Genomic DNA, 23,966 nt, shown 5'->3' with positions numbered 1-23,966 from the left:
AATGCCATGTCTATGGAAAAAAAGCTAGACTATTGGTTCTGGCAAAAAAAAGGCCTGGCTAATTTTCAGTGAGAAATTAACAGAACCTATTTTGAGGTTCTGAAGAGTTTGTTTTCATCCCCTGAAGTAGCAGGGGGTTCATCCTCCTCCCATGACACTTCATCCCTCTAAAGTTAATAGGATGTGGAAAGATTTATTTGGGGTGGGGGGAGAGAATATTAAGGGAGGGTGGGGGAAATCACAGGAGTTCTCTGTACCGGCTCCCAGTCTCCCTCATCTGTAGTGCCAGGGGCTGTGTCATCCAGCAGCTGACCTCATAGCCTCACCCACCATGAGGGCTGAGGCTTTTCTCCTCCATTCCTTGGTGTGGGAGGGAAATGTCATGGTAAAGTCATGGAAAGCACCTGCAGCCCCATTCCCTCCCACACATACACAGCTCTGGAAGGTTGGGAGGAAGTGAGTATGATGCTACCTTCCCGCCCCCCCCCCAGCACATCTATCACAATTTGATCCCTTCCTTCTGTGGAGGTGTAGAGGACAGCATGGTCCTTAAGGTCCTGCTACTGGCAATCCACATTAAAAGGTCTAAACACGGTTTGGGGTTTTTGCCATGATTAATGTGATATTACTTCTCTGGGGTCTCAAAACACACACAAACTAAGCCTGTATTTTATTCAGCCTGTTGTACATGTGATGTCATGTGTGCTGAGATGGTCATATCCACTTCTGAATACAACTGAAAATTCCTCAGTTTTCTCAGGCACTCAATACAGGCCACCGGGTAGACTATCCGCCACACAGATTGGGTTGCCAACCCTGCAGGATTGGCCTGGAGTCTCCCAGAATAGACATTGACATCCTGGTGACTATTGAAAGCAATTCAGGAGATTTTAAATAGGATATTTTAAGAAAATGAGATTACGTCATGTTGTAAAAAATAATATCCGGGAATAGCTTCAGTCAGAGTCGGCAACCCTACGCACAGACAGATCATGAGCTTGGAATTGGATTGGTTTACCTCTGCTCTAAATAAATAAGTTGGATATTTATTACCAATAATGCACAGTTCATTTTTATTTTACTCAGTAAGTGTAGATTTATTTGAATTATTGCCTCATTTGGAGAACGCAGAGATGATATGAAATGTAGTTTTGAAGGAGAGTGACTTTTTGTGGATGAGTGAGAAATTCATGACAACAGAACACTGAATTCAATAGCTTTGTTATAGAAAAAAACTGTAATGCATCATTTTTGATCAATCATAACGTGGCTTGAATGTATCTTATTTATGGCCAATTGTCCTCATGGCACTTAGCTAATAGAACAATTCATATGTGGTTACTCATACAAAAATAAATGTAATTATGGACTTCACAAATAAAGTTGCTCATTATGAATAAAAACTGCAGTTCAGGCAAATTTTCTGGAAAATACATCGCAAGCTCTTCCTGGAAGAGAGAGTAAAGCCTTGAGAAAGATGCATAGAGTTAGCCAGGTTTCAGAGTAGCCGCCGTGTTAGTCTGTATTCTCGAAAAGAAAAGGAGTACCTGTGGCACCTTAGAGACTAGCACATTTATTTGATAAGTGTTCTTACATAAGTGTCTCATACATATCTTACATTATAAATCATTATTTTTTTCATTGGGGCAGACAGAATGCAAGGTATTAATAAATTAAAAGAATAATCTTTTATTTACTTTCCTCTACCCTAAAGACACCTGAAGTGCTTTACCCCACATCCTACCTTTCCTCCTCCCAAAAAAGAGAGCGATTAGGCTGTATCTAGAGATCACTTCACACACACACACCTCAAGGACAACTACTTCTGGGTGAAAAGCAGTTGCTGATCAACATACTGATTCTGTGCTCATTCAATCATCCTATTCACCTCAATAGGCACAGAAGGAGACTCCAGCAAAATTACTCAACAGTTTAGAGCAGGAAGCAGAGAAGAATACCGTATCAAACTGAAACTTTGTTCTGCTTATTCAGATGGGTTTAATATACAGGATTGGTTGGATTCTAATGGGCAGGATACCAAAGAAATTACTGCAAAAACACTCAGATTCACAGACACTTTATAGCAATGGGGGATTTTTTTCTGAGACTGTGCTACTAGCTTTCTAATCAGTTCAACTCTCAAAGTACTTCATTTCTCAGCATCAGTGTCATCTACCCACAGGTGAAACACATTCTTAAAGAAGAATTGTCTTTGGGAACTCTCAACCTTTTCCTACAAGGACATTTGAGAAATCTCTGGGCAGGAAAATGAAAGAACAAATAACTCTGCTGAATTTCCTTTGGAAAAAATATTTGCATGCACATACAGTATATATTGAACGGACTTGCTTGTGAATATTCATCTTCTCTTTGTAGCAACAGAAAATACTTTGTGTCTGACTTCATTATTGATTTTATAACAAATGCATGTTTCATCAATATTTGTGTTTATTTTTTCTTTTGCCAGTCTTACTCCCTCATCTATCCTCTCCCCCTGCCCCATCTCTCTTTTGGCCCATTCTTTTCCTGCTGGATCTCCCCTCAGCCATGTCACTGTTTTCCATTCATCTCCACTTTGTGCTGTTTTCTCTTTGGATATAAAGTACGAATTCCACCATGTGTTGTATTTTTAACAAACTGGTACTTAATTTTGCCTCTGCTTGACATTTTGATGCCTGCTATTTAATATAATCATTTGAGCATAGTAACAAAATAACAGGACAGAAAATGAGGTGATTTAAGGACAAAAGTATGCTCTCAAATCCATACAACAAATATCAGTCGGTGATTTGCTGTCCTTACTGCAAAAAAAAAAAAAAAATCTGACAACAATGATGATGATCTGGGCACCCTGGGAGAGCAAATCATTGTTGTCAAGACCCACTACTGATCTGGGAGCAGGATTTTGCCTTAGAAAGGAGAAACTTAAAGAGACAAAAAGGATGCTGAGGAAAGTATTACATGGATAGCCAGCCCACAAATCTTTTTCTCAGATCTAGGCCTTACTGTACTGAGCCAAATTCTTCCTTTACAGTCCAGGACAAGGGTGATCTTGTGTTTAAGACTCAGGATATCAAAATTCAATTCCCATCTTTCTCTCACACTTCCTATGATCTAAGCCAATTCACTTCATCTCTCTGTCTCTCAATTCTCTATCTGAGAAATTGAGATAATTCAGCTTTCCTCCTATCCTTTATCTTTTTCATTTATATTTCAAGTGTTTTAGGGCAGAAACTGTCTATATTTGTACAGACTAGCACAATGGGTCCCTAATCCTGATTGGGACCTTTAGGGGCTATCATAATACAATCAAAATAGTAAACAAATGGGCATCAAGGCACAATTCTGTCTATTATTTTCAATATCCAGTGAAACTCAAGTTGAATTGGGTGGAAACAGATTTCTCGTCCTGTGAAAAATTGAGATATTGAAAATTTTCCCATCTTATATCAGGCCAAAAAGTCGAAATCTCAAATTTTTGGAAGCCAAAAATCCAAAAGGTTTCCTTTCAAATCCATTGGAATGTTACATTGCAGTAATTTAAGTATTTGTTTTAATCTATAATTGGCTTTCAAAAATGTTCTGAAAAAAATGTTTTGACAATTTCAAACACTGTAAAAAAAAAAGTTAGATTGCAATCAATCACAATTGACCCTTTCTTGAGCATAATTTGGTTTCCATGAGTCAGTATTTTCCAACAGAGCATGCTCGATTGGAAAAATTCTGACAAACTCTAAATCCAAGTGGTTTTATTCATCATTATGGTATAGCAAGTGGCTAGAAGTCCAATTTTGCCCACATTATAAATAAATTAGAGCCATCTTGAAAGTATGTATATTAATATTAGTCAGTCTTTTGTATTTTAAATGTGTCCTGAATTTAATGTTGCCCTGAAATGCTCTATTTATACCACACTAATGAATTGTAAGACATCTGTGTCTACACAGAAAGAACCCCCTGACTTTTGTCGAGCATGTATTAGCACAGATTTGTAAATTCAATAGTCAAGTTCATTGGCGTGCACACAGTCAAGGGCCCTTTGTTAAACTAGGACATTTGATGAGGTCTGTTTGAGTAGATGCACAATAAGAAGTCCTTCCTATTTTAATGTCAGGAAATTAGAAATATTTTAATGAATTTCACTTGTTCATATCTATCATAGCTTTTCAAAAAGGTCAGTATTTAAAACATATTTAAAGGCATATGCCTGGCTTTTTGTAAATACAAGTAAAGTTCCCTCATGTTACAGAACAAAAACAATCTTATGGGTCATTTTGCATGCCTAATTGTCAACAAATTTCAGCATACAAAAGGAAATAATTTCAAGCCTAATGAATGTGGTGGTCATGGTAAAATTACTCCGTATTTACAGTTAATGCTTTCCCTTAAATAAGCAATCCTTAAAACTCAACATATTCTGACCTGTATGGTGATTCACACATCCCTAACCAATCCAGTCTACATGAGTATGTGCATAAACACAGGAGGACTGGATGGCTGGGAGACTGGTAATTAAAGCTGTGGAAATAAGTGATTTGTTTTTTAGATTGGATTACAGTAAGTTGTAAAAAAAAATTTCAGGTTGACCCTAAACAAAAAAGATGTGTGTGTGTGTGTGGGGGGGAGGTTGTTTGTTTTAATTTTCTGCCCCCCGGGCGGGGGGGGAGATCTGCATTTTGGTTGAAATAAAATATTTCATTTAAAAAAATTAAAAGTGAAGGAAATTTTAGAAATGCCATTCACAAAAAACAGAGTTGGTGGTGCTCCCCTTGCCTGTACCTTATAGCCCCATGATTAGAGCACAAGAATGTTGGAGACTGGTTTCAAGTCCCCACTCTGCCTGATTTGGAGCAGGGATTTGAACCTGGGTCTCCCACATTACAGGTGAATGGCAACCACTTTCTCCCCTCGTTTCGCAGATGGTGCCTCTAAGTCTCCTTCTGAATCCAGACCCCCAAATATTTTAGGCCCTCCAAGCTATTTGGCAAATTCATGATGAAAATGAACTGACTTTCAGTGAATAAACTTTTTCTTGTCCCCCCCCCCCCCAAAAAAAAAAAAAAACTTTCCAGCAATGGAATATGCCTGCCTTTCACCTCTGAGTCCCATTTCTTTTATCTCCTTAGTTGTCCCCTGTAATTATTTGGAATCCTGGACCTGTGGATCCTCCCCTTAGGCTCGGGGGAGGTCCTTTAGCAGTGACCGGGCTTCTGCCCACCCACTTCCTGGATCCCAAAAGGACCTCTGAGTCACTTGTTCAAATCTGCCCAGACTGGTAATAATCAAAACTTGTTACCATCTGATGAGAATATAAGAATATTTTGTTCAGCTGGGATAACCTCAGCATTCAGTCTTCAAGGTTGCCATTTTGGTAACTTTCATGGCAACCAAGTTCACTCAATAATGAAATATGTACTTCTGTATAAGTAAAACTATGGTAACACTAGGCCACCATATCCAACAACCCTGGCTCAGAGAGCTCAGTCTATTCTATTATAGGCCCTGCCTGCCATGTATAAAACCTTTTAGAATAAAATTACAGAGCTCTTCCTAGCCCTTTTCTGTAACCTTTGCACCACTTGATCTGTGGATTTGTTGTTCTTCCCATGAGGGTGGAACCTCTTTGAATGCCAACGATGTCCTGGGACTATGGAAATGAAGAAATTATACCAACAATCCCAAATCAAGTATACACATACACTTCCCCAACTAAACCAACTCCATACAATAGCTGTCAAACAATGTATCCTTATTAAAGAAAGCAGTGCTACTATGGACTGGGAAACTGCATGTTACAAAGAGGAACAGATGGTGGAGGTATTTTTAAACACTAACAACAGTGATCTGATTCAGAGATGCTCCATGCTGTGGACAGTTTCTTGTTTACCTGATGGCTGTGTCCATCTATCCAGGAATAAACTCAAATTCACAGATATCAAGGTCAGAAGGGACCATTAAGATCATCTAGTCTGACCTCCTGCACAATGCAGGCCACAGAATCTCACCCACCCACTCCTGCGATCAACCTCTCACCTATGTCTGAGCTATTGAAGTCCTCAAATCATGGTTTAAAGACTTCAAGGAGCAGAGAATTCTCCGGCAAGTGACCCGTGCCCCAGGCTACAGAGGAAGGCAAAAAACCTCCAGAGCCTCTTCCAATCTGCCCTGGAGGAAAATTCCTTCCCAACCTTAAATATGGCGATCAGCTGAACCCTGAGCATATGGGCAAGATTCACCAGCCAGATACCCAGGAAAGAATTCTCTGTAATAACTCAGATCCCACCCCATCTAACATCCCATCACAGGCCATTGGCCTATTTACTATGAATATTTAAAGATAATTAATTGCCAAAATCATACTATCCCATCATACCATCTCCTCCATAAACTTATCTAGTTTAATCTTAAAGCCAGACAGGTCTTTTGCCCCCACTGCTTCCCTTGGAAGGCTATTCCAAAAGTTCACTCCTCTGATGGTTAGAAACCTTCGTCTAATTTCAAGTCTAAACTTCCGATAACCAGTTTGTATCCATTAGTTCTTGTGTCCACATTGGTACTGAGCTTAAATAATTCCTCTCCCTCTCTGGTATTTATCCCTCTGGTATATTTAGAGGGAGCAATCATATCTCCCCTCAACCCTTCTTTTGGTTAGGCTAAACAAGCCAAGCTCCTTGAGTCTCCTTTCATAAGACAGGTTTTCCATTCCTCGGATCATCCTAGTAGCCCTTCTCTGTACCTGTTCCAGTTTGAATTCATCCTTCTTTAATATGAGAGACCAGAACTGCACACAGTATTCCCGGTGAGGTCTCACCAGTGCCTTGTATAACGGTACTAAAACCTCCTTATCTCTACTGGAAATACCTTGCCTAATGCATCCCAAGACCGTATTAGCTTTTCTCACAGCCATATCACATTGACAGCTCATAGTCATCCTATGATCAACCAATACTCCAAGGTCCTTCTCCTCCTCTGTTACTTCTAATTGATGCGTCCCTAGCTTATAACTAAAATTCTTGTTATTAATTCCTAAATGCATGACCTTACACTTCTCACTATTAAATTTCATCCTATTACTATTACTCCAGAAGGTCATCCAGATCTTCCTGTATGATATCCCGGTCTCTCTCTAAATTGGCTTTGTATCATCTGCAAACTTTATTAGTACACTCCCACTTTTTGTGCCGAGGTGAGTAATAAAAAGATTAAATAAGACTGGTCCCAAAACCGATCCCTGAGGAACTCCACTGGTACCCTCCCTCCAGCCTGACAGTTCACCTTTCAGTACGACACGCTGTAGTCTCCCTGTTAACCAATTCCTCTTCTAAAGTCAAATGCATCCCTTAATCCTTTTTCAATAATCTCCTTTTGCGTAACCCTCGGAAGGCCTTATTGCAATACACATCCTATCTAGAGCTGGGTTGAGGGAAAAATAAACTATTCATCTGGAAAGAACAGATCATATAAAAATAACTGCCAGGGAATTATATATATATATACACACATATACATACACACACACACACAATATTATAAATTCTGAGTTCTTTAATAGGTAAAAAATTAGTCAAGTGTGACAAATAGCGGATATATGCAGAGAAGCATTTTTATCACCACATTTTTGCACCCACAATTATTGTAACTTATTGCAATTAATCTAAAAAACAATAGTCACTTTTATAAACAGAAGCAGCTTTATCTCTATCTGGATTTTATATCTTGCATAAAATATTTAAGAACAAGTTCAAGTTAATTAAAAACAAAACAAGCAAAAACACCCTACAAAACAATTGTAACCAGACTGTTAAAGCCTGAAACTTTTCCTGAAAAGGAAACATACAGTTTCTCTGTGTAAAACATCATTCTTCTAGGAATGTTTAAACAAACACAGAAACTTTGTCTTTTAAAAGCTATTAACCTCAGGTTTGATCTACATTTTAAAAAGTTAGGTTCAGTGGTGAGCTGGAGCCGGTTCGCTAGAACCGGTTGTTAAATTTAGAAGCCCTTTTAGAACCGGTTGTTCCGCGAGGGACAACCGGTTCTAAAAGGGCTTCTAAATTTAACCAGCCAAAAGTGGCGTCTTAGGCGCCAACTCCACGGGTGCTCCAGCCCTGGAGCACCCAAGGGGAAAATTTGGTGGGTGCAGAGCACCCACCGGCAGCTCCCCGCTCCACCCCCGACCCCAGCTCACCTCACCTCCGCCTCCTCCCCTGAACGTGCCGCCCCGCCCTGATTCTCTGCCCCCCCCCCCAGGCTTCCTGCGAATCAGCTCTTTGGCAGGAAGCCGGGGCAGGCTGAGAAGCAAGTGACGGCTTCCCGCTCAGGCCCAGGGAGGCGGAGCAGAGGTGAGCAGGGGCAGGGGGGAGGGCACGAGGAGGGCCGCCCACGCCGCAGCAGGTAACCTGGCGGGGAGGGGCGCAGGGGAACCGCTCCCCGCCCCAGCTCACCTCCACCACCCTCAGCCTGAGTGTGAAGCCACCGCCTGCTTCTCAGCCCTCCCAGGCTTCCCGCCGAACAGCTGATTCGCGGGAAGCCAGCGGGGAGGGGCGGGGGCACGGAGAAGCAGAGTGGGGCGGTGCATTCAGGGGAGGAGGTGGAGGCGGAACGGAGGTGAGCTGCAGCCAGGCATGGGATGGGGAGCTGCCAGTGGGTGCTCTGCACCCACCAAATTTTCCCCTTGGGTGCTCCAGCCCCAGAGCACCCAGGGAGTCTGTGCCTAAGGTGCCACTTTTGATGTGATCAGTGGGGGAGCGGCCGCTCCCCCTGCTCCCCCCTAGCTATGCTCCCCCGCCCCTAGGAGCCAGAGGGACCTACCGGATGTTTCCTGGGAGCTGCCCCAGGTAAGCACTGTCGGGACTCCCCACCTCGCCCCCCGGCAGGTGCCTCTGGCTCTTAGGGGTGGGGTGGGGTGGGAACCCACTACGGTGGCCCACGAGACCCTCCTGCCCGGTTCTGGGGGCAGTCAACAACCCCCTCGTGGGGTGAGGAGGGAACCCGTTGTTAAGATTTTGACAGCTCATCACTGGTTAGGTTGACATAACTATCTCAGGTAGGGATGTGAAAAAAAACCACAGCAATGGTATTTTAATGTCCAACGTAGATGCAGCTAAGCTGATTGAAGAAATGGATCCATCAGTGCAGCTAACTTCCTTAGGGGAGGTGGAATTCCTACACAAATGGGAAAACCCCTTCAAATCAGTGTCGGCTGCATCTGCACTATGGGGTTAAACCAGCATAACTAAGGTGATGTAGTTATGCAAGTACAGTCTCTAAAGCATAGCTACAGCTTCAAGACAGTGTGCATATGAAATCAGACTTTTGGAACAGCTCCAAAGAGAAAGTGGGTGGACAACTTAAATGCAGTGCCTCATTAAGACAATTACAGGAGTCAATAAGAATTGGCAAAATCAAAAAAGATTCATTAGGCTGTTTGGTTCAATTTCCCTTTAATTCAAAGACAGATAGGTCAACTACAGCCTGCAGTCATCTCAGTTGATTCCTGTGGTGCAGAGAACATTACAAAATTGGTAGCTACCTCTGTTTGCCATCTCACTGTACAGCTTAATGGGTCATGACAGAGTTTTGGCATCTCACTTTCATTATAAATAATATTGCTATGTCTATGCACCCACGATGTGGTTTTAATTATCCTAATTAGAGACAGCAATAGATAAGTGACAAAGCCACAAGTGAGCTATGCAACACTTCCAAATTGTGAGTTATTAAAATCTTTATACCACACCACCATATATTCTGAATATTCCACTTGTAGCTAAAAACAGTTAAAAGTTGATAGTTTAAAGTGTTGGGAATATATTTCATACCCCTTTTTCTGAAAACCGGCCATCTTTTCATGCCTCGGGGAAGAGGGAAATCTCAAGTTATCAATTTTAGAAGCATCTACAATTTACCATGAATAGGTTTTCCCCTCACACATTGAACACTCAAGAGAGGAAGAATATTCGGGGCGGGAAAGAGAGAGATAATAGATTATGGAGCCTCTCTGACTTCAAGGAAAGAATTCCAGGAAGACAGAGCCTGCTGGAAGAGAAGGATAGTGTAACTTTGTGGGGCACTGTGATATTTTAGGGTCCAGGCAGACCGATAAGGAGCTGTTCTTTATCTTCACATAGGCCAGCATGGAGACCAGTTCCATGGTTCACACTAAGGCAGCCCTGGACTGCCAGAGCCATCTGATACCTGGAATAGATCCAGAGTGGCGTAGAGGGCCTTGCACCTGCCCTTGACACCGAGATTAATTTAGTCCTCAGAAGACGGGAGATATATGAACATGATGGGTAAAAATGCTTAGTTAGTAAAAAGGTCCAAAAAAGGCAGGGAGAAATCAAATCCTGGTACAGCTACCATAGCCTGAATAATGGAACTGGATCAGACAGCATATTTACAAGACTTCAGAATACCAATGCATTGTGTGCCTCTCACAACTTGAATTCCTCTGAATACATATAATAAAGATAGAACCAAGTTTAACACACAACAAACAGGATTATTTCTACTCAATTGTTGAATGATTGCAGCTGTATTATTTCCTTCTATTTTCTCTCTCCTTTAAATGTAACACAATTAATCAAAAATCATAAAGATAAGGTAAACCATAGGCAAGTAAAACCCAAAACACTTATCAAAAAGGGAGTCATTAAGTGGTACCCCTTTTCCAACCTCTATTTAACTTGGAAAAATTAGGTAAACAAATGCAGCGCATTAAAGAAATGTCTTTCATGCATCCCAATTTAAAAAGTGCCTCACACAATAAAAAACAGAAAAGATGACAACACTTCTCTTGGTCCACAGACAGTGACTATAGCACTGAAAGGTAGGTGTAGTCTATGGGCCAGATGGTGTAACACTTATTCCCAACGGTAAGTGCTTATTCACGCAAGCAATATTTTCACCTATGATTCAACTCTGCCTATCAACAATAACTGCACACAAAATGACAAAAAACAACAGAAGTATTTATTAATACTTAATCCAAACATACATGAACATCTTCCCATGATCCTCCATGTAATCTGAGAATCAAGGGAGGAGAGTTGCAGTCCTGATGACCAGAGGTTAATCTGTCAGGGGGGAGGGAGGGAAAGACATCAGAAATTTCCTTTACTCTAGAAGATGATTCCTCTTATTATCTGTTGGGTTTCTCTGTTTTGCCCAAGAACGTTGAGAGGAGGTGGTGAATTGGTTGCCTGGAGGGGTTAGAGTTGTTTGCTTGCCTGTTTTTTGCTCACCTCTGAAAGCCAATGTGCTAGATTCTCAGATGGTGCAAATCAGCATAGTGCCACTGACTGATTTACACCAACTGACCAACTGGTCCCTGTCATTTCTGGGTATTTATCGTTATAACTATTTATCTGTATTACAGTAGCATGTAGAGACCCCAGCTGAGATTACATATGCATAGTATTCACTAATCACTGTACATAATCACAGGTTTCAGAGTAGCAGCCATATTAGTCTGTATCTGCAAAAAGAAAAAGGAGGACTTGTGGCACCTTAGAGGCTAACAAATTTATTTAAGCATAAGCTTTCATGAGCTACAGCTCACTTCAACAAAAGCTTATGCTCAGATAAATTTGTTAGTCTCTAAGGTGCCACAAGTACTCCTGTTCTTTTTGTACATAATCAGTCCTTGCTTCAAAGAGTTTACAATCTAACAAAATTTTAATTTATACTTCGATGTCTATGAAAGGGTGTATTTTATAAATCAAAATTAAATAGTTACAAATCATTTCTTCACATGTATGTTTTTAATCTGATGCCTGGGGGGGAAAAAAAAAGAAAAGAAAAGAAAGAAATGGGACTATATACCTTTAAATGAATGCAGGGAGCTACTTACCTCCCCCGCATCTGTCAGAGAATTCAGGTTTAATAGTATGTGCCACACTTTGCCAACTGTTCAGAAAAACAGATTCTAAATGTAGCATGCTTCACTTAATTTATATGAGAGCTCTGAGAGTTCGGGAAAAAAACCCACCGGAGAGCAAGCTTTCCCCCCTATGACATAAAAAAGAAAAGCTTGCCAGGCTTGTAAAGGTTGGGAGAGCTGCTTTAAATTTGAAGGAGGGAAAACACAGCCAGATTCTGTTCAGACACACCCCAGGGGGCCAGTTCACTAGTATTTTAGGGCTGCTTTGCACCACTCTGTCATCACAAAGAAGCTTTAACAACAATTTAGCTGGCCACAGTAGGATTCCTCTATGAACACAAATCATCAGGGGAATGCCTCGGCTCAGGTGATCCCAACCCACAATCATGGCCCCTGGCAGCTGCTGACAGAGCAGATTTTGGTTAGATCTCAGGACTGGGGGATAAAGGAGCATGCAAAGGAATCAAAGTCAGGCTTCTCCCCTCTTCTAGACTGGCACCAAGTGCTTATCTGCAACCCAGATAATTTGGGCCATATATTACAATTGGACCTTGTAAAATTAGCAACTAAATACACTCAAACAGATCCAGTGACTTTACAGGATGCATGTTTTTACAAAGAATCAGTCCTATAAAGATGTGGGGTTTTCCCCTTGGGGTTACCATAAAGCTCTGTAGAGTGGTAATGATCTGTGACCCAGTGTAGCATGGAAGGTCACAGAGCTCAGTTCGAAGGACAGATAAGCTGTTCAGCTGCATGGTTGTGTGGCTAGGCCAGGGTAACTCAATGGATCAAGTCTGTGCAGAATCACGAAAGGCCTGAGGTTGTTGCGGTTTTTATTTTGTTTTTGTGTCTTGTCAGAATTAGGCTTGAGAAAAGCAATTATGCTCCTTAGTAGCAGATAACCCCATCTGGCTACCATTCTCCCATACCAGATATTGAGATCCATCAAGGGGCTATCCCTAGATGCTTGAGTGCTCTGTACCTCCAGTCCATTTTCTTTTCTGATTGCTATTTTTAAAATCACTGTAGCTTTTAAGAATATTGATGGCTCTGGGCAACAACCTACCTTTCATTTAGTTAGGGTGTGCCCTTTCCCTGTAATAAAATATCCAGGGCAGTTTATGAAGCATGTAATCAGCTTTTTTGACAGTAGTACTAAGAGTCATATTCTGGGATTTAAATGGAGTCAATAGGACCAATTATGGGCCCACATCCTACTTGTGATGGCATAAGGGGAATATGATGGGTCAAGGGGAAAATATCCCGGTGCAGGAACAGTATAGAGCTGACATAAGCATCTCTGTCCATCTTGCATCCCCTGCAGCATAGGGGACATACCTGTTGTGTGGAGCACTGTAGGGGATTCTCAGCTGCAGAACAGCGCAAGTAATGTTGCCCTAATTTACAGTAGCTCCTACCGGTAGAGTCAGATGGCATAAAGCCATGCATCTTCCCTCCCTCTGGACTGAGACATCTGGACTCTCAAGAGAGAAGGAGCACAGAATCCTTTCCAGGAAAAACTAGAACTGAAGGCCTGTGGGACAAAGTGATGGTTTTTTGGAAGACTAATCCCAGTCATAGGCCCAATCCTGCTGATTTTACTCAGGCACAAGTTCCACAGACTGCAACAGGAAGTTTGCCCAAGTCAGGTCTATAATAGTAGCTACTAGGCAGCGGACACCAACTCCTGCCACGTAACTGGCATATTAACTTTTGTGACCCTGACTTGTGGCACATGATCGGGGCCAGAATATACAAGCTGTCTACTAGTATCGCACTTAGAACATATTCTTGTTTGGTACCCTCCCCCTGACTTGCTGCCCCCCATCTCTCTCTCTCTGTGACTGGTCTCAGAGACAGTAACAAACAGCAAACACATAAAAATAGCAGGTTTTAGCTTTTCTTGCTTCGGAGCTCTCCTCCCCAGCAAACCAAAGGACTGATTCTGCAAAGCCCCATGAGTGTCATTCCTTTCAGTGGGACCAATTCACACAAATAAGGATGACTCATGTGCATAAGGGATTGTAGGATCAGGATTTAAGTAAATTTTCACGAGTGTGAATCTGTTTTGAACAGCTCACTGCAGTTCTAACTCACCCCATTGTCAAGACTTCAGATGTCATGACTGATTAAGAAAAAGTGACCCATTAATCTTATGTGCATATTAAATGCAATGATTTATTCACCAGGTTTAGGGTGGGGTGGGGGGAGAATGAGGATAATGGAAGGGGATTTTTTGTTATACTCATGCTCATCAGCTTATACCATTTAAAAAGATTTGCTTGTTGTGCCATAAGATAGGTTTCTGCTAGTGTGCCAGGTAATGTCACCAACTTATTTATGATGCCTACACAGCTTGTATTTTTGTTTCTAAGAAACCACTGCAATTCTATTGAGACATACATGAGCCTCATGAGCATGGCAAGGCGTGAGCCAGAGAGCCAAGCAGTATAATTCTCAGTGCAACTCTGGAGTTTACAACATTTCACAAAATGGATTTTTAATTTGGTTTTACAGAACGCATTCACTGTTGTGACACAAAAACTCAAAGATGACGAGGTCAGTGAATATACAACAAAATTAAAAAGATCAAATTTTCTCCAAAACATCTGATTCTTACAGCTTGTGTTATTTTTAAGACACGCCACACTTAATTTATGCTGAATAAGGTTTAAATGGGACATATGAAAAATACAGAATATGAAAGAAGAAAGAGCAGTTTGCTGTCTTAGTTATGTCAATGATATCTTTGTACTAGCACAAGCAGATTGTTTTCCTTCTTTCTATGAACTACATAGCATCTTATCTAAGATTCACCCTGGAGATTTGGATCAACTGTCAGATCAATTACCCAGACTTCTTAGGAGTTTTCAGAAAAATAAATAAATTTATCACATAAGAATTAAAGCTGGAAGCAGGAAAAAAGGGAAGAAAAAAAAATTCCACAAAAAACTAGACCATACTAACCACTAAACAACAAAATCCTGTACATGAAAGAAACATGCTTACACTACAGCTCCTGCAAATGAACTGGTTCACACTATAAAATGGTTGATATTTTTGATAAACTGTTGCAACATTTCTCGTAATCCAAAGAATGACTTGTGTTTCAGCTGATTTACTGCTGTGGGGTTTACTCTCTTATTAAGATGTGACTGTAATTCGTTAGCTTTAATGGGAGTTCCACCCCTATGTCAAAGACATGCTACAGCACTAAAACTGACAGTCTTATTCTAATTCTGAACATGGCACACTGGAGCCAATGGGATTTTTGAGCACAGAACAGCAGCATGGTTGTGGTAACTAAGAAAAACAAATGTGTGAAGTTTATGGCATCACCCAGCCAACATGTCACACCAAAAGCATGTGCATGGTGTCTCTTATCAGAGCTGTCCCTAGAGTGGTGCGGGGCCCAGCTGCCACACTCCTCCTCATCCGCCTGCCTGCCACTCGCCTCCCCACTAGTCTCCTTGTCGTCTGCCCGACCGACAGCCTCCTCACTGCCCACCCCCTCACCTCACTCCCGCTGGACTGCCTGCCACCCACCTCCTCACCTGTCTGCCAGCCGCTCTCCTCCTTGCAGTCCATCCGCCTGTCTCCTACCCTCCTGCTCGCCTCCCTGTTCACCTCTTCACCCCGCTCGCCTGCTTCATCTCCTCGCCCGCCTCCTCACCTGAATATTGGGACAAATGGCATCCCGATCGTACATCTGTCGGGACACAAGACAAAGGGCTAAATATTGGGACAGTCCCAGTTTTATCGAAGCACTAGGCCCAGGGCGGTCGCCCCAATTCAACCTACCCAAGGGACAGCTCTGTCTCTTATTGACATATGCATTCCTCATGCATCAACTATGGTAACCCAACATGGCAATTTCTAATCCATTCTGCGCATATCTAGCAGGAAGTTTTATAAGACCCATCGCCCTCATTTTCTAAATGTACTCATGCACAGAGGTGCTTATTTTCTTTTGAAGTATTAAAGGTCTCCTCTTAAGGAAAGGGATACAGATTTTCTTTAGGTAACATGAACAATTTTGTACTGTAGCAAAATTATACCCATAACTGGTAAGAGTATGGTATTTATAAATTCATGTGATACATTCATTGCTTTATTAACCTAACGTCCTCCCAGGCCCATCATATTGCAAAAACACATTGTTCTTGATAACCACATTTAACAGGAGTTTTATAGTACAGCTTTGGATTGCTACATAAAAAAAACCAAACACACACCAACCTCTACCAAAGATCTCAAAGCACCTTGCAGACATTAAACAAATTAAGTTGCACAACACTCATGTGAATAGGCATGACCCCCGCCCCGCCCCCACAGGAGAGACTGAGGAATGGAAAGGTCAAGTTATTTTTTTTATTTGAAACAAGATGCAAGTCCCTAATGACTGATGCTGTGCTTACTCTCAGCCTTCATGACAAGTCATTTTCATATAAAGGCATTTTTAATTTAAAAGGACAGTGTCAACTTAAAAATCATATGTAGTATAATGAGTGAAGTGATTTATTTATTACCACCACAATATGGGGAAGATTGTCAAAGTTTCAAATGTGCATTAGGTGTCTGACTTTCCACGGGAACTGGGCATCTAAATGCCCTTTGTGCATTTGAAATCTCCCTATTATTAAATGTGAAAGCACTTTAAAAATACGTTTCATTGCTAATTGTTTTGGGGGAGGGGGGTGATTTTGTTTGCATTACTTTCAGACAGGCCAATGACATCTCAAATGAGATTTCACTGTCAGGTGGTTTGTGCTGCAAAGTTTGGATCTCACATGCTACAGAGAAATGTTTATTTAAAACTCATGGAAGCATTTCTATTGGTCTTGGGTTTTAAAAAAACCTGTTTTTACAAAATGTTAATTTGAGGCCAAAATTTCAGTTGGCAGTTCCCCTTTAATTTATGCTTTTACTTCCCCCTCCCAATCTGCTATTTTCTGTTGGTAAAAGTAGGATTTGTTTTTTTGATCAGACAACAACTTGATATGACTATGGACATGTGCTCTTTTTACAGGAAGGCATGATCGTAGCAGAACTGACAGGTGGCGCTAAAGTGGTCTGAGATCTTTATAAATACAGTAACACTACATTTCAGTACCTCAGTGAAAACCTCAAATTGTCAGAGAAGATAACAAATAAAATACACCAAAATATTCAGGGAAGTCAGATCAAATAAGGAGCCAAGGCTTGCTCCCACTGAACATACACATTTTAAACACCTACCCTTAGACAGATTGAAGTCAATGGTTAACTTTCCATGGATTTGAGTGGACATGAGAAAGCATCTCCAGTCTGATGAATAAGTTGGCATTATTCAAATATTGAAGAAATAATTAGAAATCACTTGGCATAAGAATTGCAGAATGCGGTCTTGAGAAAAAAGAGAAATCCAGTAGACAAACCTACAAGGCACAAGTCCCCTCTCTGGCTACTGACTCAGGAGGCACTGACCATCTTGCAGCACAGTTCCCTTATGCTGTTTGAATAAGCAGCTGTGCTGAAACACTGACTGACATTGCCATTATAATGCACCAGCTGAGTTGCCTGCTCTGTAGTCTATGCACAAGCAAGTGCAGGTACCTGGAACACCTCTTGTGATCAATGTTCCACTCCCTACTCAGGTGAATAGACCCCGTCTTCAGGCATAACCATGCATGTTTTCCATAGCTAGTTTTCCAATGTCATTTCATTTCCTTTTTGACTTAGGTCAGACTCTGGAAGGAATATGGGCCTGATAAGTTGATTTCAGTGAGAAGCACAAGACCTGCCATTCTCTCATTGACACCAGTTACATGTCAAGACCTAAGGATGTCAAGTGAATCCATCACTTCGTGGGAGAAACTGCACCTTTCATGATCAGGCCCCTAGCTCAGCCGGGGGGGTGGGGGGATGGGGAAATTCACTCCACTCGCATAAAACCTGAGTATTAATTCTCTCTCTATCCAGAAGGCGAATTTCTCCCACTCAAGAACAAGGGCTGAGCTCTGCTACTACCCCAATTTGTAGGTTAGAATAGTAGACATTTCCCCCCACCCCAGATAGTGTGGCACTCCAGGGACACCAATCTGCATAAACAAGGCTTCATGGGCCTCCACATGGCCTCCCTTCCACATTAGCCCTGCAGAGGTCATAACAAAGACTTGTTCTGTGGTAACCTGACCTGTGTTTCAGGTGGCTGGCTCCCATAAAAGCCTCTCCACAGAGTTTAATTTGAACAGAGGGACCTATGTCAGTCTGCCACACTTTGGGCTTAGCAGTGAAATCCACCAAAGAAGGTTTTGCAGTAAGAGCCACATACTTTTCATATTTGGGGCTTCATATTTATGCAGGCCCTCTCTATAGTGGTGGGTTCAACCTTACAGGTTAACCAAAAATATCTGAGAACAGATGTGGGTAGTGGTTCTTGAACAACTTGGCTTGTGATGTTTTAATATTGTAAACAGGTTTGCTTCCATGTTTATTATTGCTGCCTTTTATTTCTAAAGCCAAGTGGAAATAGAATAATCAAAAGAGTTGCAGATAATTTTATTACTCAATAAGAATGACTTCTCTTACCCTGGAATGGCTTTTTTAATGTTGAGCATTAATGGCATGAAATAGAAGAGAACAACTACAACAGAATAGATGTTGCCGGAAGAATCTTGTGATTATAATGCTTGCAGTCAACAGTAAAACATACATTGACTTCAAATGACACCAGAAGCAAGATCAAAAGAAAAAATATACTGACCAAACATCTTATGTTAAGTAATATTTAAAGGTTAGGACTAACCATGGGCAATGCTGCATAATGCATATGGTACCTAGATAATGTATCATAATAACTAGGTAAAAACTGGATGTGTTGAGTAAAATACCTCAACTCCAAACTTAATGACTTTTGAAGGCTTAGGTTTTCTGACTTTTTTTACTCATTAAAAAAAAACTAAGTGAAAATTAAGCAGCACTAGATTTAAATTATATTAAACCTAGAATTCTATAGTCCCTATGGGGATAATAGAAGCAATTTTTATCTGGCTTAGCTAGTCAATAGGGACTGAGTCTTGATGTTGTTACTCCAGCAAACAGGAGGTTTGGAGCATTGGAACAATAGATCAGACCAATGCTCCATTTAGTTTACAATTTTCTCACTGATAGCAGCCAGTACCAGCTGCTTCCAGCAGAGATGCCGGGCAATCTACACATGTGGGTTAGAAAGAAATTTCCCCTATCTTTAAGGCTTGTGTCCCCTAATGCATTAGGATTTAGATGCATTATTTATTTTCACCTGGTAAGGACTTCAGGGTTAGTGCCCATATGTGGCTGCATCAAGAAACTGCTCCTGTAATAATCACATGTGGGGTTCCACATCCCTTCTTTCACCATTATTTCCAGACCCAAAACTTGCAAAATCTTTGTCGCTGTCAATGGTGGCAGAGGCTGCTCACAGCTGAGTTTCAGATTGTGGGTTGAGTTTTCAGAGCTAGCTGGAAAAGCCATCCTTTGACTTTTAAAATAGTATTTAGTGATGCAAAAGACAATAGAATCCCAACCTATTTTACAACATATGCACTCTGCAGTGATAACAGGAGTAAAGACTATTTGAGTCTGATAAATAGGCACTCACCACTCACATGTGCTGCAAACATTGAGTGCTTTAGTGCTGCTTTTTCAACAGGGCCAAATTCTGCTGTTAACATCCCTCTGATGAAGTTAGCAGTGAATATAGATTTGTCACCATTACTGAGAGCAGAGCTTGGACCACAGTGGCTTAGTAATTTTTCAGTTCAACTTCAGCTTAACGTTTTTGATCAAATGGGCATTTCTCAGCTGCCAGCTGGTATTAAACCCACAGCTGAAAAGCCAGCATTTGTGAATCTATAAAAACCTCTTAAAATCTATTCTTTAAGATTTGGCCAAAAATGAGAGGACTCACTTTAAGCATGCTTATTCTACCAGTTCAAGAAAGCAGCATTCGCCTGGTGAAACCTTTTAATACAGTGACTGAGAACTTCTCATGCCAGCATTTTACAAACTTCTTCTCGTTACTTTATAACCAGTGGCTGGGTTTCAGTCAGGAGGATCACTTCTATTTTATGGCTGCATTGCCATTTGTATATACTCTGTGGCAAAGCGCTCCCTTGCTCAATACAGTAAGGTAATTTGTACAGAATAACAAAATGAGTGTGATCACGATGTACATTTCTCCACATTTTCTAGCCGTTTGGCACCAGCTCCACCTTTTAACGGGTACCTGCTGTCAATTTTTTGGCTCTTCTGAGGCCTGATATAACATCTACAGAGAGAGAGAGAGAGACAGACAGACAGACAGACATCTCCGGAATCAGTAAGCCAATGAGCCAGCAGCTGACTTTTGAATTTAGGTACTGCACTGATAAGTGTCTTTCAAATGGTCTTGTCTTAAAATTAGAGTGAAGCTGTCTTTAATCAGATTATAAAATCTACTTTAGTTCATCTGAAATTTATTTTAAGGGGGTGGGGGGGGAAGAGAGAGAGAAATGAAATAATCATACAGTGGAGCAGAACTAGAATACAACTCAAAACAGATTGATTTGTTTTACTCATCTTAAGTCTAAGAGACCAATCCGAACACATCAGAGGAACAATATTTTAAAGCTACTGCTATGGCTTCTATGTGCAGTCATACCAACCGTTCTCAGATGCAAATGAGGTGTCAAAGGACACCCACGAATTGCACACTTCTCTCCAAAGGAACATCTGCACACACGTTGGAGGTATAATTTCCTGCTCGGGAAGACATACGATCACTAGCTTTGATCTAGCTAGCACATTAGATATAGAAGTGTAGCCACATTTGGGAAGGGTTAGCCACCCAAGTACCTACCCAGGGTCACAGATGGGATTATATTCACAGCAGTTAGCCCATCCCTTGACACACGCCACCATGGGCACACTTATTTTTTAGTGAACTAGCTCAGTCATTGGTAATGAACATGTCTGCTCACGCTGGAAACTACACCTACAGCTGCAGTGTAGCCATACCCCAGGTCAGCATGAAATCAATGCCATAGAAAGGTGATAGATAGCATTACATGGCATCTTCCAGACCCAGTGTAAAACTGAGGTTCTGGCCATTTGTGAAGAAAGATCCCCTGGTGCTTTTTACAGTACATAAAGTACTTTGAAATAAAAGAGTACTATATAAAAGCATAGATTTCCTCTCAATATGGCTACAGATGTGTATATAATGTTATGTATGTAACATGTATATGATATGTCCATACATATTTATCCCTGTGTTAGGGGTGATGTGCAACTGCACCATCTCAGGAGAAGGAGAAGGAACTGTGATTCTGAATCACATCCGCCCTGTGTCTTTGTTCCCCGGAGCAAGAGTAAGTTGACACACCCTTCACAGAACACTAATTTACTTCTCACCTTGTGCTGGCCCAACTAGGCTGATTGGTACATTGGGAAAACAGAGCTATAGCCAACCTCCTGTCCATTCCATCCTTGCCAACACGCCAACGGGGGACTTACAGACTCTGCTCTCCCCTCCACACTCAGAATCCAGATCTTCATTCAGAGAATTGGGGAGGGGCTCTTACTGGCTCCCCAGCCTTATTTCTATGAGTGACCTCGTTAGTGCTATCCTTCAACTAACCATTAACACACGTCAACTTACCATTTTATTTATTTCACTTCACTTGTTCTATATATTTTTCATTTATCATAGAAAATTAGGATTGTAAGAGAAGTCAGGAGGTCACTTAGTCCAACCCCCTGGCTCAAAGCAGGGCCAATCCCAACTAAATCATCCCAGCCAGGGCTTTGTCAAGCTGGGCCTTAAAAATCTTTAAAGATGGGGATTCCACCACCTCCCTAGGTAACCCATTCCAGTGCTTCACCATGCTCCTAGTGGAATAGTTTTTCCTTATATCCTACCTAGACCTCTCCCACTGCAACTTGAGACCATCGCTCCTTGTTCTGTCATTTGCCACCACTGAGAACAACGTAGGTCCATCCTCTTTGGAACCCCACTTCAGGTAGTTGAATGCTGCTGTCAAATCCTCCCCCCCACCACCACTCTTCTCTTCTGCAGACTAAATAAGCCTCGTTCCCTCAGCCTCTCCTCATAAGTCATGTGTCCCAGCCCCCTAATCATTTTCATTGCACTCCACTGGACTTTCTCCAATTTGTCCACATCCTTTCTGAATTGGGGGACCCAAAACTGGACACAATACTCCACATGTAGCCTCACCAGCACCAAATAGAGGGGAATAATCACTTCCCTTGATCTGCTGGCAATGCTCCTACTAATGCAGCCCAATATGCAGTTAGCCTTCTTGGCACCAAGGTCACACTGTTGATTCATATCCAGCTTCTCTTCCCCTGTAATCCCCAGGTCCTTTTCTGCAGAACTGCTGCTTAGCCAGTCAGTCCACAGCCTGTAGCAGTGCATGGGATCCCTCCATCCTAAGTGCAGGACTCTGCACTTGTCCTTGTTGAACCTCAGATTTCTTTTGGCCCAATCCTCCAATTTGTATAGGTCACTCTGGACCCTATCCCTACCCTCCAGGGTATCTTCCTCTACACCCCCAGCTTAGTGTCATCCGCAAACTTGCTGAGGTGCAATTCACCCCATCATCCAGATCATTAACAAAGATGTTGAACAAAACCTGCCCGAGAACCAACCCCTGGGGCACTCTGCTTGATACCAGCTGCCAACTAGGCATCGAGCCATTGATCACTACCCATTGAGCCTGACAATCTAGCCAGCTTTCTATCCACTTTATAATCCATTCATCCAATCCATACTTCTTTAACTTGCTGGCAAGAATACTGTGAGAGACCGTATCAAAAGCTTTGCTAAAGTTGAGATATATCACATCCACCGCTTTCCCCATATCCACAGAGTCAGTTTTCTCATCACAGAAGGCAATCAGGTTGGTCAGGCATGACTTACCCTTGGTGAATCCATTTTGACTGTTCCTGATCACCTTCCTCTCCTCCAAGTGCTTCAACATGGATTCCTTGAGCACCTGCTCCATGATTTTTCCAGGGATTGTAGTTCCCTGGATTCTCCTTTTCCCTTTTTTAAAGATGGACACTATATTTGCCTTTTTTAAATCGTCCGGGATGCATCTGATGAAGTGAGCTGTAGCTCATGAAAGCTTACGCTCAAATATATTTGTTAGTCTCTAAGGTGTCACAAGTACTCCTTTTCTTTTTGTGGATATAGACTAACATGGCTGCTACTCTGAAACCTGTTTCACTAGGAGAGTGGTGAAGCACTGGAATGGTTTACCTAGGGAGGTGGTGGAATCTCCATCCTTGGAGGTTTTTAAGGCCCGGCTTGACAATGCCCTGGCTGGGATGATTTAGTTGGGGCTGGTCCTGCTTTGGGCAGAGGGTTGGACTAGATGACCTCCTGACTTCTCTTCCAAACCTAATCTTCTATGATTTAAGTCTCCCACGAGAACCAGGGCCTGTGATGTGAAAACTTGTTAGTTGTCCGAAGAAAGCCTTGTCTATCTCATCCTTCTGGTCTAGTGGTCTATAGAAGATGCTCACCATGACATCACACTTGGTGCTCTCGCCTCTAAAACTTAACCCAAAGATTCTCAACAGGCTTTTCTCCAGTTTCATATTAGAGCTCTGAGCAATCATACTGCTCTTACTTACAGTGCAACTCCTCCACCTTTTCTCCCTCGCCTGTCCTTCCTGAACAGTTTATATCCATCCATGACCGTGCTCCAGTCACGTGAGTTACCCCACCAAGTTTGTTATTCCAATCACATCATAGTTCCTTGACTGTGCCAAGACTTCAGTTCCTTCTGCTTCTTTCCCAGGCTTTGTGTACGGGCACCTAAGATAATTAGCCAATTGCCCTTCTTTCTCACTATGAATCAGGAGGCCTCACTTCTTGCGCCCTCCTCATTATGTTTCCTCCTGTTATCCCACTTCCCCACTTACCTCAGAGAATAAGTCTCTATCACCCGGTGAACCTAGTTTAAAGCCCTCCTCACTAAGTTAGCAAGCCTGCCTGCAAAGATGCTCTTCCCTGTCTTCATTAGGTAGATCCCATCTCTTCCTAGCAATC

General features: G+C 41.9%; 1 protein-coding gene across 3 annotated transcripts in view; it reads right to left on the bottom strand.

The window, feature by feature from the left end:
* The window catches only part of GRM7 (glutamate metabotropic receptor 7), a 546,447-nt gene that overhangs the window by 509,427 nt on the left and 13,054 nt on the right, over nucleotides 1-23,966 (bottom strand). The window lies entirely within an intron of this gene.

Source organism: Lepidochelys olivacea, assembly GCF_965140295.1.
Source record: "Lepidochelys olivacea isolate rLepOli2 genome assembly, chromosome: 7".
In the NCBI taxonomy this organism is placed as follows: domain Eukaryota; kingdom Metazoa; phylum Chordata; order Testudines; family Cheloniidae; genus Lepidochelys; species Lepidochelys olivacea.
Note: the sequence above shows the minus strand (reverse complement) of the source record. Positions and strands in the feature narration are given on the sequence as shown.